This window comes from Mesoplodon densirostris, chromosome 15, assembly GCF_025265405.1.
Source record: "Mesoplodon densirostris isolate mMesDen1 chromosome 15, mMesDen1 primary haplotype, whole genome shotgun sequence".
In the NCBI taxonomy this organism is placed as follows: domain Eukaryota; kingdom Metazoa; phylum Chordata; class Mammalia; order Artiodactyla; family Ziphiidae; genus Mesoplodon; species Mesoplodon densirostris.
The window spans coordinates 61,351,523-61,370,324 of NC_082675.1; positions in this window are offsets into that span (position 1 = coordinate 61,351,523).

The following is an 18,802-nucleotide window of genomic DNA, read 5'->3' on the forward strand; positions in this document are numbered from 1 at the left end:
GTAGAAATGAATTTCCACAAAGAGATGGAAAGTAGTGAAAGAAGTAAAGTGGAGGACAAAGAGTACATATGAATAGACACACACGGTTGGGCTCAGAGAAAGAGTAGCACCTTTGTGGTAATTTGAATCACTTATATGGGACATTTCTTCAGGGTTTCCTCTGGCCAATCAACTTGTTTGCCTGGCTCTGAGTCCATATTTGGTTTAACCCTGGGTCCTCTTCTGTGTGCATGCACATCTCTTAGCCTAGACAAATTCTACCAAAGAGGCCTATGGGTGGGTTGACTTCACCTACTATGGGTGAGGCCCCCTCCTTTTTTGACCTCTGAGGAGCTTTTCTGAGCATGTGTAGTCAGAAAGGTCTCCTTGACCTCAAGAATGAGGAATATGTGGTCTCTTTATCTCTAATCTGGGCAGGGCCCAGCTCCTCCTTGCTACTGCTATTATCTTTATCTTGGAGTATCTGTCTACAGAGAACAGACTCCACCTGCTCAGCCTGGGGCCCATCTATCTCCTGCCTCCAGATGGATGGGGATGGAGTGGACAGAGAGGGTGATATATCCCAACACCAATTCCCCACTGATCTCAAGGACTTTTGAAGAATACCAGTCTGGTTCTTATACCAAGGGAAGGGGCACAGAGGCTAACTAAAGCAGAGAAGGTAAAGGAATCATTGAGCTGGTGTGGACAAAGGTAGATCCAGCCACTACTTCTGTGTCCTCCTTGCTGGGGAGCTAGAATAAAGTTGAATATTGCCTGAATAAACCACAACCACCATAATTCATTTTTCTCTCTCCACTGTCAAGAGCGACATCTGACAAAGAAAAAAAAAATCCTTGTGATGATATAAGTGGGAATGAGAGGGGAGAGACAGAGACAGAGAAAGGAAGGATAGATATAGGCAGAAGTGAATTTGAAACTATACATTAGACAATTACTAAGATATTAGTAACCAACTTAGACTGCAAAATCACTGAATTAAATTGACTTCATAAGAAGAAACATGATAAGTTTAAGTAAACTGAGGTTTCAGAGCTGAAGGAAGAACTATCATAATAACAAAACAAGTGTAAATGAGGAATCAGCCTGAAAAGTAAACAAACATAACAATTTGGAGGGCCTTATGATAACAGAGTAAAGGAAATGTCTTGGGGAGAGTGATTAAGAAGTATCCCTAAGAAGAGTGGAGGGAAATTTAGGAAAAGCTCATTAAAGAAGTCATCTTTGAGCAAACCCTTGAAGATGGAATAAAAGTTCAACTGCCACAATAGATAAGGTTTATTTTTCCAGAAATGGATGGCATATTTTAGGACACGTATTTGCTCTGTTTAGCTAATGTAGATGAAGTCAGAAAGGCACTGTCACTAGATTCTGAAGGGTAGTATAGTTGGCTGAGGAGATGGGATGCTTACCCTAAGGAATAGGGAGGCACTGAATGTCTGCTCAGATCCCATGCCTGGAGGTGATGCTGACTCACCATATGCATCCCCAATCCAAATCTCATCACACAAAATAGTGAATGAATGCTTCAGGCATAATAGCAGCAACACTACCTGAGTGTTTTCCCTGTGCCTAGCAATTCTGTAAACATGTAACATATACAGTGTACAATTTCACCTAATCTCACAGCCCCACAAGGAAGGTACTATTACAATCTCTATTTGCATTTCTTTGCAGATAAAGAAAGGTTAAATACCATAACAACAACAACAAAATGGTAATTATGTGAGGTGATAGAAGTGTTAACTAACCTAATTGTGGTAATCATTTCATACTATATACACGTAACAAATCATTGCATCATACACCTTAAACTTATACAATTGTTATATGTCAATTATATCTCAATAAATCTAGGAAAAATAAAAATAGATGCAATGTGGCATCCTGCATAGGATCCTGGAAAAGAAAACGAACGTTGGTGGAAAAATTAGGGAGATCCAGATAAAGTCTGAAGTTTCACTTAAAAAACGTAAAAATAAAGTAGGATAAGTGCTAATAAAAATTTCCAAAATAAAATGAGAGGACACACCAAGATCACCTAATCAGGACACAAAGATTTCAAAGCAGAATAAAAATCTGGATGTAATTTTTTCAGTGAAAAACCCATGGTACCTGCCTCTAGAAACAGGCAGTTATTCTAAAGGTTAACTGACTTGTTTTATTGTTGCTGTTTTGTTATTATTATTATCATTTACCATTTTGCCTCTCCCTTGCTACACATACACACACACTAGAAAGTAAGCTTCATGATAAAGGGGTCAAATCTGTATTATTCACTTCCTTACACCGAGTATCTAGAACAATGCCAAGCATACAGTAAAACAATGCCTGCCTCAAAAAATATATATGTTGAGTGAATGAATGAGCCATAGAATTGGAAATACCATAATGTAGTCAATGATTTCCCTGTTAACAGACGTTCAGATTGTCTCCAATTCAGATTGGTTTTGTTGTGATTGCCTTCTAGTGTTGTTATTTACAACATATCTTTAGCTAGTGAAGCATATCCTTAGCTACTAATCCCTTTGTTCCTGTGGTATGGATTCCTCAAGGTGAAACTTCTATCACAGCTTTATGCCCCCTTTTACGGTATGCGGGCCTCTCACTGTTGTGGCCTCTCCCGTTGCGGAGCACAGGCTTCGGACACGCAGGCTCAGCAGCCATGGCTCACAGGCCTAGCCGCTCTGTGGTATGTGGGATCTTCCCGGACCAGGGCATGAACCCGTGTCTCCTGCATCGGCAAACAGACTGTCAACCACTGCATCACCAGGGAAGCCCCAATGCCCTCTTTTAAAAAAAAATTTTAACAGGAAATGCCTTTCCTAAAATGTTGTGATGCTTTATTATCACATCAGCAGTATATAAAACTTTCTTATTTCTTTCCCCACTCTAGATAATGTCAATTGTTTTAATATTTTCCAATTTGTTGAATGAATAATTGTATTTCATTTCAAATTAAAATTAAAAATCTTAAAACACTGACAAAGTTAAAAAAAAAAGGTTAAATAATTTAAATCCACAGAGTTTGTAAGGAACAGAATCTGGATTGGAACCCAGCCTGGATTAGTCCAGAGTCCATATTCCTAACTATTAATAACATTCAAATTGATAAATGAATAAATGGATTTATGATGGGTGGAATGTGAGGATGGATGCATAAAGAAATGATTTCTTCAGAAAGCAGGGGTTTTCCTCTCCATTCTTTTCTTTTTCCCTTCTCACTTAATTTCTGTATTTACTTAGCTCCTGAACTCTTGTCTTTGTCCAGACCTTACACTAGACTTTGGGCCTCTTGTCTGCAACTTTGATCCTTTACTCTAATGGTCTGAAGTGTGACCCAGCAGATTGGGCCAATAATATGTCATGTAGAGAGAAGTATTTTTGGTTAGGAGAACATATTCTGGTAGCCCTCAAATTGTCCCTCATCATGCCTTTGAAAAAACTTTTGCCACAAACATGTCTGGGAGAGTATTTAGTGAAATATAATGTGTTAGAAGTTAACAAGCAAATTCCTTAAAATAAATTCTAGGGCCTCCCTGGTGGCGCAAGTGGTTGAGAGTCCGCCTGCCGATGCAGGGGATACGGGTTCGTGCCCCGGTCTGGGAGGATCCCATATGCCGCGGAGTGGCTGGGCCCGTGAGCCATGGCCGCTGAGCCTGCGCGTCCGGAGCCTGCGCGTCCGGAGCCTGTGCTCCGCGACGGGGGAGGCCACAACAGTGAGAGGCCCGCATACCGCAAAAAAAAAAAAAAAAAAAAAAAAAATTCTAGATGGGCATATTTCTAGTTATTTCTACTCTGTGAGTCTGCATCACAGTGAATCCTCAAGCAGATTCCTCCCTCCAAGTATGGCACAGGTTCAGCACTTCTCAACATGTGGCTTCTAGGCTTCTAAGGGGCTTATTAAAAATAAAAACTCCAGGGCTTCCCTGGTGGTGCAGTGGTTGAGAGTCCACCTGCCGATGCAGGGGACACGGGTTCATGCCCCGGTCTGGGAAAATCCCGCATGCCGTGGAGCGGCTGGGCCCATGAGCCATGGCCACTGAGACTGCGTGTCCGGAGCCTGTTGCTCCACAACAGGAGAGGCCACAACAGTGAGAGGCCCGCGTATCAAAAAAAAAAAAAAAAAAAAAAGCAAATTCCTAGAACTCATTCCACAACTCCTAAGTCAGCAAAAATGGGGTTCAGCAAAGAAGTTTTAATGAGCTCCCCCCAAAATTTAATACACCCTAAAATCTGACCATAAAATGAGTCCAACATCATGATCCAGTATACATGTTCACATAATTATTCTTAACTGAAACCGAAGTTTCATATAATGATACTTATCCTTACTATGTACAATTTACTGTTTTATATTATTTTGTAATGTTTCTTTTTGCATATTTTAAGTTACAACTCACAACTTAAAAAAAACTGATCTAGAAGATGACATTAGGTAAACAAATCCCCTTTGCAGTGGTTCCCTTCCCAGTCCTGCCCCATCTCCATAGGGTCTTTCTGGGCTTGTCTTCAGCAACACTCCCTGCTCCAGACCATTCCATATCCCCTCCTTTATCAAAATTTACTCTTCCTTCTATTCCCCAGCTTTAGTATCACAAAGTTTTATATACTAAAGTGAGCTAGTCCGACCAAATAGTCTGAAGTAAAGTGTTGCCCCTACATATTGATGGTTACATTTAAATCCAGAGAGCCATTTACATATTAGTCTAGAAATCAAATAAGTGTAGCTTTTTAGGAAGGATTTTTGTGCTCCCGTTTTTTTGTTTGTTTGTTTTTGTTTTTTAATATTCCTCATAGCACACCCTGCAAAAAGGACCTCTGGTGCGTGGTATGGAAGTGGCTCTCTTTGACCTTTCACCCTGACCTACTTATCCCAGTCCACAATTTAGGCAAGTCTCTAATCTTCCATCAGTCTAGGTTCTTCATCTAGTAGTAGGAAGATAATGAAGTCCTGACAATACTGTTGTAAAAACTAAATGAAATAAAATTCACATGAGAATGGATACGTAGAAAGGACTCTCCACATAGTAATTGACTTTCCTTTCTGGTTTTCCCATTCTTTCTCTTCCATGTGCCTTCTCACATTCCCTTGTCCTTCCTTCACTTTATTTTCTCCCCCTTACCTCTCCAGCATGCATATTTGGTTTGTCAAGACATAACTGGTTTGCCTCTTTCCTTTTGTGTTACTGCATCCCTCCCCCACTCTTTTCCTGTGTCCCCAGATACCATGCAGCACTCCATTTATTCTTGCCCTGACTGGGAAAGGCGTGGCTCCATACTTTCATTCTCCAGGATTACCTCTGCACTGTCCAGTTGTCATCTTGAAAAAATGTGGCAATATAATCCAGAGTGAAACGTGAATGACAATAGGTCACTAACTTCCCAAGAGTGGTTGCTTTTTCTTAAGGAACTACTTATCTAGGAACATAAAGATAAGGCTGATCCCTCAATGGCAGAATCTTAGGCAGTAGCAGGCCACTGAGGGAACTTTGAGAGAAAGAGGACCAGAGGGTTTTTTATTAGTGCCCTTTGACCACCTGGCCCAGTCCAGTCAGGGACCTAGGTTCTGGCTCCTTTGTGGGGTTATTTTTTATGTTAATGAGCCAAATTCATGAGAGTCAGCTTAGAGGGAAGTTGACAAATTGCTGTCTTCTTCTGATTTTATTTGTTGTCAAGAGCCTTTTGACCCATGACTGCTTAGCAGAGATTGCATTGCATAAAACACAATTAGAGCAGGATAGTTAGGACAGACTCATTGAGAAGCACATCAGCCCAGGCATTCACCTGCCTTTGGAGGTACTGGTGATGACTTCTCCTTCCCTAGAAATATCTCTACCATCTGCAAGGCCCAGTGCTTCACATTCTAAATTTTGTGGGTACTTCTGGGAATCAATAAGAGGAGAGAGAGGATCACACAATAAATTTAGCTTTTGTGATGTATATGTTCCATCCATCTTCAAATATTTACTGATCATATTGCTAGTAGGAAGAAAGAGAAAAAGACAAAACATGAGATGAAAGGAGGAGTAGGAACTGCAATTCTAGAATATAAGGGGGAAAACTAAATTCATTCCTGTAGACCAGCCCTGAAACCCTAGAAGAAGATGATTTATTGCAGATGTGATTTTGCCAGCTTTACTACAAACATCTTGACTACGTATATATTCTTGGAATGGGAAGTAAAAACTTGAGCTAATAATAAATCAGTTTTATCCACATTTTTAGTACAAGCTGACTTCTTTCCAAATAGGCAGTAAGTTTTCTATGGCTTGAGATTTGAGATCACTCACTGGTCTGTAGTAGGCAATTCTGAAACTTTCTATCAGTGTGATGGGATCCCCACTGGTGTGGCTCTGCTCCAGGGTGATTTAGGCTACTTGATTACCCAGAGACTACTAGATAGATCTATCCCAATAGATGAGAACATATTCTGCTTCCCTCTAAATGAGGGAGAAGAGGAGAAGTCTAAATAAAGACAGAGACAGAGATTGGAGTGATACAGCTACAAGCCAAAGAATGCCTAGAGCTACCAGAAGCTAAATATGGTAAGAAAGGATTCCCTACTCTACGGCCTTTGGAAGGAGGCCAGCCCTGCTAACACCTTGATTTGGGGCTTCTGTTCTCTAGAACTATGTAAGAAAAGGTGTATGAATGATAAGTGGCTAGCATATCCCTCTGGAACATCTTCTAGAAATTAGGTTTTTTTTTTTTTATTTTACAAATTTAATCAGTTATACATATACATATGTTCCCATATCCCCTCCCTTTTGCGTCTCCCTCCCACCCTCCCTATCCCACCCCTCCAGGCGGTCACAAAGAACCGAGCTGATCTCCCTGTGCTATGCGGCTGCTTCCCAGTAGCTATCTACCTTACATTTGGTAGTGTATATATGTCCATGCCGCTCTTTCACTTTGTCACAGCTTACACTTCCCCCTCCCCATATCCTCAAGTCCATGCTCTAGTAGGTCTGTGTCTTTATTCCTGTCTTACTCCTAGATTCCTGATGATATTTTTTTTCTTAAATTCCATATATATGTGTCAGCATACAGTATTTGTCTTTCTCTTTCTGACTTACTTCACTCTGTATGACAGACTCTAGGTCCATCCACCTCATTACAAATAGCTCAATTTCATTTCTTTTTATGGCTGAGTAATATTCCATTGTATATATGTGCCACATCTTCTTTACCCATTCATCCGATGATGGACACTTAGGTTGTTTCCATCTCCGGGCTATTGTAAATAGGGCTGCAATGAACATTTTGGTACATGTCTCTTTTTGAATAATGGTTTTCTCAGGGTATATGCCCAGTAGTGGGATTCCTGGGTCATATGGTAGTTCTATTTGTAGTTTTTTAAGGAACCTCCATACCGTTCTCCATAGTGGCTGTACCAATTCACATTCCCACCAGCAGTGCAAGAGTGTTCCCTTTTTTCCACACCCTCTCCAGCATTTATTGTTTCTAGATTTTTTGATGATGGCCATTCTGACTGGTGTGAGATGATATCTCATTGTAGTTTTGATTTGCATTTCTCTAATGAGTAAAGATGTTGAGCATCCTTTCATGTGTTTGTTGGCTGTCTGTATATCTTCTGTGGAGAAATGTCTATTTAGGTCTTCTGCCCATTTTTGGATTGGGTTGTTTGTTTTTTTGCTATTGAGCTGCATGAGCTGCTTATAAATTTTGGAGATTAATCCTTTGTCAGTTGCTTCATTTGCAAATATTTTCTCCCATTTTGAGGGTTGTCTTTTCGTCTTGTTTATGGTTTCCTTTGCTGTGCAAAAGCTTTGAAGTTTCATTAGGTCCCATGTGTTTATTTTTGTCTTTATTTCCATTTCTCTAGGAGGTGGGTCAAAAAGGATCTTGCTGTGATTTATGTCATAGAGTGTTCTGCCTATGTTTTCCTCTAGGAGTTTGATAGTGTCTGGCCTTACATTTAGGTCTTTAATCCATTTTGAGCTTATTTTTGTGTATGGTGTTAGGGAGTGATCTAATCTCATACTTTTACATGTCCCTGTCCAGTTTTCCCAGCACCACTTATTGAAGAGACTGTCCTTTCTCCACTGTACATTCCTGCCTCCTTTGTCAAAGATAAGGTGACCATATGTCCGTGGGTTTATCTCTGGGCTTTCTATCCTGTTCCATTGATCTATCTTTCTGTTTTTGTGCCAGTACCATACTGTCTTGATTACTGTAGCTTTGTAGTATAGTCTGAAGTCAGGGAGCCTGATTCCTCCAGCTCCATTTTTCGTTCTCAAGATTGCTTTGGCTATTCGGGGTCTTTTGTGTTTCCATACAAATTGTGAAATTTTTTGTTTTAGGTCTGTGAAAAATGCCATTGATAGTTTGATAGGGATTGCATTGAATCTGTAGATTGCTTTGGGTAGTAGAGTCATTTTCACAATGTTGATTCTTCCAATCCAAGAACATGGTACATCTCTCCATCTATTTGTATCATCTTTAATTTCTTTCATCAGTGTCTTATAATTTTCTGCATACAGGTCTTTTGTCTCCTTAGGTAGGTTTTTTCCTAGATATTTTATTCTTTTTGTTGCAATGGTAAATGAGAGTGTTTTCTTGATTTCACTTTCAGATTTTTCATCATTAGTATATAGGAATGCCAGAGATTTCTGTGCATTAATTTTGTATCCTGCAACTTTACCAAATTCATTGATTAGCTCTAGTAGTTTTCTGGTAGCATCTTTAGGATTCTCTATGTATAGTATCATGTCATCTGCAAACAGTGACAGCTTTACTTCTTCTTTTCCCATTTGGATTCCTTTTATTTCCTTTTCTTCTCTGATTGCTGTGGCTAAAACTTCCAAAACTAGGTTGAATAAGAGAGGTGAGAGTGGGCAACCTTGTCTTGTTCCTGATCTTAGTGGAAATGGTTTCAATTTTTCACCATTGAGGACGATGCTGGCTGTGGGTTTGTCATATATGGCCTTTATTATGTTGAGGAAAGTTCCCTCTATGCCTACTTTCTGCAGGGTTTTTATCATAAATGGGTGTTGAATTTTGTCAAAAGCTTTCTCTGCATCTATTGAGATGATCATATGGTTTTTCTCCTTCAGTTTGTTAATATGGTGTATCATGTTGATTGATTTGCGTATATTGAAGAATCCTTGCATTCCTGGAATAAACCCCACTTGTTCATGGTGTATGATCCTTTGAATGTGCTGTTGGATTCTGTTTGCTAGTATTTTGTTGAGGATTTTTGCATCTATGTTCATCAGTGATATTGGCCTGTAGTTTTCTTTCTTTGTGACATCCTTGTCTGGTTTTGGTATCAAGGTGATGGTTGCCTCATAGAATGAGTTTGGGAGTGTTCCTCCCTCTGCTATATTTTGGAAGAGTTTGAGAAGGATAGGTGTTAGCTCTTCTCTAAATGCTTGATAGAATTCGCCTGTGAAGCCATCTGGTCCTGGGCTTTTGTTTGTCGGAAGATTTTTGATCACAGTTTCAATTTCAGTGCTTGTGATTGGTCTGTTCATATTTTCTATTTCTTCCTGATTCAGTCTTGGCAGGTTGTGCATTTCTAAGAATTTGTCCATTTCTTCCAGGTTGTCCATTTTATTGGCATAGAGTTGCTTATAGTAATCTCTCATGATCTTTTGTATTTCTGCAGTGTCAGTTGTTACTTCTCCTTTTTCATTTCTAATTCTATTGATTTGAGTCTTCTCCCTTTTTTTCTTGATGAGTCTGGCTAATGGTTTATCAATTTTGTTTATCTTCTCAAAGAACCAGCTTTTAGTTTTATTGATCTTTGCTATCGTTTCCTTCATTTCTTTTTCATTTATTTCTGGTCTGATTTTTATGATTTCTTTCCTTCTGCTAACTTTGGGATGTTTATGTTCTTCTTTCTCTAATTGCTTTAGGTGCAAGGTTAGGTTGTTTATTCGAGATGTTTCCTGTTTCTTAAGGTGGGATTGTATTGCCATAAACTTCCCTCTTAGAACTGCTTTTGCTGCATCCCATAGGTTTTGGGTCGTCGTGTCTCCATTGTCATTTGTTTCTAGGTATTTTTTAATTTCCTCTTTGATTTCTTCAGTGATCACTTCGTTATTAAGTAGTGTATTGTTTAGCCTCCATGTGTTTGTATGTTTTACAGCTCTTTTCCTGTAATTGATATCTAGTGTCATAGCATTGTGGTCGGAAAAGATACTTGATACAATTTCAATTTTCTTAAATTTACCAAGGCTTGATTTGTGACCCAAGATATGATCTATCCTGGAGAATGTTCCATGAGCACTTGAGAAAAATGTGTATTCTGTTGTTTTTGGATGGAATGTCCTATAAATATCAATTAAGTCCATCTTGTTTAATGTATCATTTAAAGCTTGTGTTTCCTTATTTATTTTCATTTTGGATGACCTGTCCATTGGTGAAAGTGGGGTGTTAAAGTCCCCTACTATGATTGTGTTACTGTCGATTTCTCCTTTTATGGCTGTTAATATTTCCCTTATGTATTGAGGTGCTCCTATGTTTGGTGCATAAATATTTACAATTGTTATATCTTCTTCTTGGATTGATCCCTTGATCATTATGTAGTGTCCTTCTTTGTCTCTTCTAGTAGTCTTTATTTTAAAGTCTATTTTGTCTGATATGAGAATTGCTACTCCAGCTTTCTTTTGGTTTCCATTTGCATGGAATATCTTTTTCCATCCCCTTACTTTCAGTCTGTATGTGTCTCTAGGTCTGAAGTGGGTCTCTTGTAGACAGCATATATATGGGTCTTGTTTTTGTATCCATTCAGCCAGTCTGTGTCTTTTGGTGGGAGCATTTAGTCCATTTACATTTAAGGTAATTATTAATATGTATGTTCCTATTCCCATTTTCTTAATTGTTTTGGGTTCATTATTGTAGTTCTTTTCCTTCTGTTGTGTTTCTTGCCTAGAGAAGTTCCTTTAGCATTTGTTGTAAAGTTGGTTTGGTGCTGCTGAACTCTCTCAGCTTTTGCTTGTCTGTAAACGTTTTAATTTCTCCATCAAATCTGAATGAGATCCTTGCTGGGTAGAGTAATCTTGGTTGCAGGTTTTTCTCCTTCATCACTTTTATTACGTCCTGCCACTCCCTTCTGGCTTGTAGAGTTTGGCAGGGTTCTTTTACTGATCCCTCCACCAAACCCTGGGAGTAATAAATGGTTTTTTCCATATGAAATGTCCAACAAAAGGTTTGAAAACTAGATTTCTGCCACTGTGGCACCCTCTATAAAGGCAGAAACATAAATAGCAGCATTAGTAAAAATCAAGCTTCCTGAAAAGCTATCCCTGCAAAAGAGCATCTTCTTTTAGAGGCTAAAGCAGACACTCAATAGAAACTGAAGTTATCCCCTTCTTTTGTTTAAACCCAAGCCACTGAGATACCATAAACTTCAGATCCAAATGACCAAGAGACAGAAGACACCACTCTCCTATTTGAAAAAACAAATATATTTTTAACGAAAAATATTGGGGATAGGGAAAACAGAGAAAATACTATGTACATGAAGGAGGATCTTTTGGCTTAGTAGAGGAGGCACACCCCATGATACAGAGAGGAAGACAATGTCAATGATGACCTGTGGAACATAGAATCCTTGCACCGGTTGGTAGGGCCTGATGGAAGACACAAGCTTGCTGGGAGGCAAGGAAGGAGGATGCCTCAGACACAGTTGCTAGGAGACCGATACTGATCCAGTTTGTTTCAGGGAAACTTTCTGACTTTTCCATTTTCTTCTGAGACAAATCCATTGTAACAAACAACTTATCCTTTGTCTGAGTTTCCTTTTTTTGAGAATATTGTCCCTTCTGGGGCAGAAACAGGAATGTTTTAGTCAGTAATGTCTGTCTTAACCCCCCCTCCTGGGAAGGGTGACTTATCACCTCTCTGGTGAGAGAGGACTCTAACCTTGCATCCCCTTCTGGATTAGATCTTCTCAGGGTCATTTTATTCTACATTTGGGTGTACCTTTTTGGCCTGGCCCCTCAGTGGGACCTGAACCTTAGGTGTCTAGTACTCCTGCCACCCCAGGTTGCTCCCTATGTCCTCCAAATAGATGCAGTGCCCCCAGAAAGCCATCATAAGTTCTCTGCACATGCTCTGAGCCTGGGGTTCTGAGTCCTCAGAAGACAAACTCCCTGAGTCAGGAGACTTTCAGCAGCACAACCATGAGCCCACCCCTGTGGTTCTCCCTCCAACTGGAGCTTTGACTCTCTTCCAAAATGGTCTTTCAGATGTGGTTCCCCTAGATCTTTCCCTTCGAATATTCTTGGTGTTACAGAGCATTCCTCAGTGTCTGGACACCTTAGACTACTCAATTCTGCATTTTAAGTTTGGTGACTTCCAAGATCACTAGCTCTCAGGGTGTCTCTCAATTTGTGTTTGTGAGTAGTGGAAACCTTGATAGTTTCCTTGTACAACTGCTCTGGCTTCTTCCCAGTGCTCCAGAATTTATGGAGGGCTGGAGTGTTCTTCTCACCAGCAAGTAATTCTAGGCCTGTTCCAGAATTCAGTTCATAGCTCTGTCTCCGTTTTTTCAGACATGATCCCTCTTCCTTTTGTTTCTCCAGCTACATCTCGATGTCCATTTTCTTTATGACTCATATCTTCAGGTGCTTCTTATACTTGAGGTAAGTTAAAGCATAAAGAAACTATTAGCCTTCACATGCCTGGTTATACCGTATCCACAGAGGAAGGACTGTGAACAGTGAAAAAAAATAACACTCTTTATGGAGAACATAATGTGAGAAGGTGAAAGAAAAATCTCTTTCCAGATACCTGCCTCCCTAGAAAGCTGAATTGGGGGCAGCGGGGTGGGGGGAATGATTTTCCCAAGGCTCAGAATGTTGGAAGAGAAGAGGCCAACCCACAGGGAAACTCTGGAGACAAGCTCTCTGGGACAGTGTTCAGTAGAAAGGGAAGTAACTCGGATTGAATCAGTATTAAGGTGGTATATGTCATGGTTAAGTAGAGAGGTAGGCAGTGGAGGATGGCAGGTAGATGATTCAGTGGGATTCATGAATGGGCCTATTTTGGTGAAAGAATGATTTCTTAAGAAGCTGCGGGATCAGGTGAGGATATACTTCCCAAGAGTGAGATTCTAGGACCTAGTTCTCACTCTTCTCTCTCTAGGCAAACTGCAGGCCACCATTAATCATGAACCATGTGACTTTCTACCTTGAATTCATGGGACACTATGTTCCTTACCTGTTTTTCTTTTAAAGAGGGTAAGTGATTTTTCTATTGTTTCTTTTTTGAAAAACTCAAAATGAAGGGCTTCCTGTTTGTGATCTTATAAAGATTTTCCAGTCAGTAGTACTCTACTGAGGACAGGTGTTGAATCTAACCTTAGATGAGCATATGTTCTATCATATGGGATTCTGCTCCCAGAGACCAGAGCATAGTTTTAGGCATCTGATCAGAGGCTTTTGGAGGCTTGAATCTGCTCTATGAATCATTCCTCTGACTCACAATTGGCCCTGAGACATCAGTCATATAAATAGGAATGATGAACTAGTATTGTATGACTCTGTTTCTGGACATATCCTACACTCTCTTAATAATCCATTCCAGGAACAGAGAATCACAGTGTTTGGGACTTTATCTTGAAGTCCTCTACCACCCTCAGATAGATTAATCTGTGAACTTTGGATAGAACCATCTGCCCTGCTCACCCTATTCCCCTGGAAGGAAAATGTCCTCATCTTTCCTGAGAGGGCCCATTTCTAATATGTGCTTGTGTAAACATAATTGATTTAGTAAAGTGGGAAGAGGAATACGGAAATCATAAGTCTGTCTCCTTGGGAGTTGGTTCTAGGGTTCCCTTTACTTTATGTCTGCCTCCTTTTTTTCTGAAAATAAATTCATCTGGAGGGAGTACAGAAAAAGAAGGAATTGCTCCCTAACACTCAAGAAAAATATAATAGGTAAAATGACCCAAAAACTTGAGCTTGAGCTCATCCTGGGGGCACTGTGGCTAGTTCAGAAAATAAAAATCTGTCTTCATCCTCCACAGAGCCTTGCTACCTCAAGCAGCAAGGAGCAATAAGCAATGAGCCTGTGTGCTCCTGGCTTTATCCAGGCTGGTGTCACAGAGCCAAAGGACAATCACAAAAGACTTTCAAGGGTGAAGTAGGGGACAGAAAGTGGAAGGTGAACCCCTAGTCCCTCCAGTCCCCACTCAAACCCTGCAGCACATCCTAGACTACTAAATCCCTTTACACTTCTCTGGGCCGTGCTATTTTCCAACTCCAAATTTACAACATTATATCTATATTTCTATATATCTATATCTACATCTATATCTATCTATCTAACTACTTTAGTACAGCTTTCTATTTATTCCCATATTCAGATATCAGATATGAATCATGTCCAGCTTTACCTCTTGGCATTCTTAGCTTTGACACCATTAATTTTACAGCCTTGAAAGTTTGAAATGTTCCCAGGAATTTTTGCTAATTCACAGGGCATTATACTTTCAGTATTTCCTCTGTCCTGAAACTGGTGAGTGTTTCCAGACAAGGCTTGTTTGAAATGAAATAACTACACTGAGAACACCTGGAAATGAGATGAGTAGTAGTGTCCATTTTAATTTACCTACACAGAAGATTTTCTGCTTCTAGAAACACCCTCATTTTGTATTTTGGGATATTACCTCAATCAAGACACACTTCAGTCCACATGAATCAGAATAGGCATATGCCTAAATTAGGTATTGAAAAAATCAACTAGAGCAAGATTCAGCAAAAATTTCAGTAAAGGGCAAGGTATTAAACATTTTCAGCTTTATAAACCAAGAGGAAAAATGAGGACATTATATAAGCACTATACAGAAAGAGAAAACACATTCCACAATTTTGGACAGAATTCAAAATCTAATAATAATTTAGTATTTTTTGTAATGCAGGTCTGCTTACAAGACTATAATTCTTTTTTGAGAGAGACAACACTGCACTTAAAAGAGGTTCAAAGTTAGTATTCCCTATAATCAAAATCAGTAACAAATGTTCATCTGTTAATCTGCTCTGTAATTAGATTTTACATGTTTCAACTTTGGAAATGTCTTTTCACACAGAGAGGTACTGCCAAATACTGATATCAATTCATAAACATGTGACTTTAATAGAGGATATTCATCATTTAGAAGGAAGTTATAGAATTCTATTATTATTCTCTTGATGTTTGCCTTTTAACATAGCATTACCTTGTAAACTAATCACTTCAATTGATAGTTATGAAGAAGCTCCTCAATTGTGGCATTAAATGGAGTTTGAAATATGGAAATTTTATTGCACTTGGGTTGAGGTCCGAAAAAATCAGCTAGAAATGTAGTTTGAGTTTGAAAAAATATATCTAATGCAAATTTAGGTGAGATTAGATATATCATTTATTGCTTTAACTTTTAACATTGCAAGAAATATATAAAGCAGCTTAGCATTACTTGTGATTTAAGCAACAGTAGTTGTTGAAATGACTTTACCACAGTATACATTTCACAAGTGCTGTTTTGCCTTGTAATTTCAGGATTAATTTTTTTAAACACATTATGAAGTTCTCAGCAAAAACTAATTTCAAAGCCATGCAGTGTTTGATAATAATGGTTGAAGATGTTTCTCATTCAGAAAAATTTCAATCTCAGTTATGAATTCAAATAATTGCAATAAAACCACTGTTAAACCATGGAACTTCTATATGATAAGGCAAGTTAGGATATTCAGCTTCTATTTCTAACAAAAATTCACAGACTAATGATGGTTAAATTCCCACAAAGTTAATGACATTCATCACTGACACTATTAGTTCAATAACACATGATAGATATAAATAGTTCCTGTAAAATATCTGTGGATGAATAAGAAAGTGAATAACCATAGGCTTTAAACACCTTACATTTTTATGAGAACTATGCTTTTTCCTGCTCCATACATATTTTTGCCACCATCAATTGTAACACAGCAGTTTCCATTTCAGGTTTTACTGAGTTGTTTTCTCAAATTCTTTAAAAATATTCTTGTTGTAAGTGTTCCATACAGATTTTTCATAAAGACTAATTCTCCAGTCACTTCAAACTCAGCACTGACTTCTCAATTAAAGAGCTGAACAATATTAGTACTCCTTTCAAATCTCCAAGAACCAAAGAAAACCACTCAATTGTTTTATCTTGGTTTTTAATTGACTATGGATGCTATTCCAAATGCCTTCAATGCCTTGAGCAAGTCTTTTCACCAAAAGGCTAGTGTCTTAAATGAGTTTATTTTCTCTGAGTACAGTTTGCAACTGTTGCATTCAAATGTGATTTAATCAACTCACCATAAGTAAATACTTTTTCTTGCTTACCTGACAGATGAGCCACTTGAAAATTTATTTTGGTTGCAGCTTCATGTTCATTGTTATGAAGTGATTCTGTTGTGATGAGATATTCTGTTTCAAATTTTTCTGACTTTTCACTTTTCCTGTGACACTGGCATGTTGTGATGCGTGCTTAATCTGGTAATGTCAATATCATTATATTATTTTAGCACTGCTATAGTGACATTGCAAAATAAATACAATATTTTGGCATTTAATTTGAAAAGAAGACTAGATAAAGTCAAGTACACATATCCATTCTCAGAGCTATAACTATTCCCCTTCTAAGGTCATTTCCTCATCCTTAAGAAAACAAGGTCCAGTGTGAACACATCTGTTCCCATATTCATAGTGAGTTGCCATTCTGACCCCCTTCATAGGTTTCCACACATTCATATCCTGGAATTGGCTTTTTGTATCAGTCAAGTTTCAGTAGTAGACAACAGCAGCCAGTTTATATAGTTTTGGCAGAAAGAAGTTATTACAGGGAACTAACAAGCTTACCAAATTGTGATAAGGACTGAAGAAATAAACCATAGGCTGAGCATCCAGGAAAAACTAAAAACCTCATTGCAGAACAAGTCCCCAGGTTTGTTCTTATTTCTGTTGTGATCAGAAAACTATGGTATTAGGAAATGGAGGGGACAGTGACAAATTTATCAGATAACTACCAAACTGGAAAGCCACTTACCAAGTCATTAGGCCACTGCCTCAGTTTTTTTTTCATTTGCTTTGTTTTCTATGAAACACCATTTTTCCTAAATATTTAGGTATCTTGAAAAAGTCATCACTAATAAACTCCAGTGATAAACTCCAAGTTCTCAAAGGCAATAAGAAATCTAGCAGTTAAGTGAATCTGCCCTGCAGACCCTTCTGTCAGTCCACAATTCACCTGTTCTAGTTAACCAGTTACCATATGAGTACGTGGTGTGGTTGTCTCCCTGGAACTTCACTTTATCCCTCTTCTGTGTTGAATCCCTGACTTTGTGAATCTAACACCTTCATCATTTGGTTTATTCTTCATTTTGCTGAAGCACAATCTCTATTAACTTCCTAGGAAAACACAAGAAGAAAAGGGGGTATTGGGTAGTGGCCAAAATGTAGGAGTAGGAAGACCCTGAGCTCACCTCCTCTCACAGGCAGACCAAAAGTACAACTACTAACAGAGAAATGATTGATGAGAAAGGCCATAAGACTAGCAGAAAAAATCTTCTACAATTAAAAGTAAAAAGAAGGAAACACCACGAAATGGGTCAGATGGGCAGAGATGTGGTATAGACCCATACACCAGGGTGGGTGACCCGCAAAAGGGAGGGCAATTACAACTGGAGAACTTTTCCCCAAAGAGCAAGGGGTGTGAGCCACACCTTGGGGTCCCAGCTAGGGGATCCTTCACTAAGAAGATGAGCACCTGGAATGTTTGGTTGAAAGCCAATGGGGCTTACTTTTGACATAGCCAGAGGGGTGTGGGAAATACAGACACCACTCTTAAAGTGTTCACACAAAATCTCACATAATCTGGGACCCAGAGTAGAAACCGTAAGTGGAAAGGAGCTTGGTTGGGATGCACCTGTTGATCTTGAAGAGCCTCCCAGAGAAGCAGGAGGCAACTGATGTCCACCATGGGGACAGAGACACGGGCAGCAGACATTTTGGGTAGCTGGTTCTGCCACAAGGACACTGGTGATGATAAGCATCATTTTGGAATCCTCCCTCTAGCTTATTAGCACTAGGATGCAGGCTCACCCACCAACCTATCAGCACAAGAACAGGGACACCTCAGGCCAAGCAACAAGCCAGGCAGGGACACAGTGCTACAAACCAGCAAGCTAGCTGCCTTAAGGTCCCGAGTCCACAGCCCCCCAAGACAAGGCCCTGTCCACCAGAGGGCATAAGACCCAGACCTGCACATCTGTGGGCCAGCACTAGCCCTGGGACCAGCCTCACCCACCAGTGGGGAAGAACAAACCCCAGAACTTCCTGGTCCACAGCTCCACCTACCACTGTGCCAACATCAGTTCCAAGAACTCTTGGCCCTATAGCCAGAGATCCCAGGACCCAGATCCACCCACCAGTGGGGCAGCACTAGTCCCAGGAACTAGACTCACCCACTAATGGTTAAAGATTAGCCACAGGATCCCCTGGGGCCTGGCCCTGCCCATCGGGGGAAAAACAGCCCCAGGACAACCACAGCCCCTCAGTGTTTGTGTCAGGACCCAGCCCATTCACCAGCAGCCTGTCACTAGCCCTGGCAACACCTGGTCCCTGGCCCCACCTACTAGCAGGCCAACACCAGGTCTAAGACACTTTAAGCTCCTCAGCTAGCCACCCTGGGATTTGTCCCTGTACATCAGCAGGTTGACAACAGCTCTGGGACCTTCAGGGCCCTTCAGCCAGAGACCCTGGGACCTGGTTCAGCACTAGCCCAGAACAACTGGACCCTGGCCCTGCCCACCAAACAAAC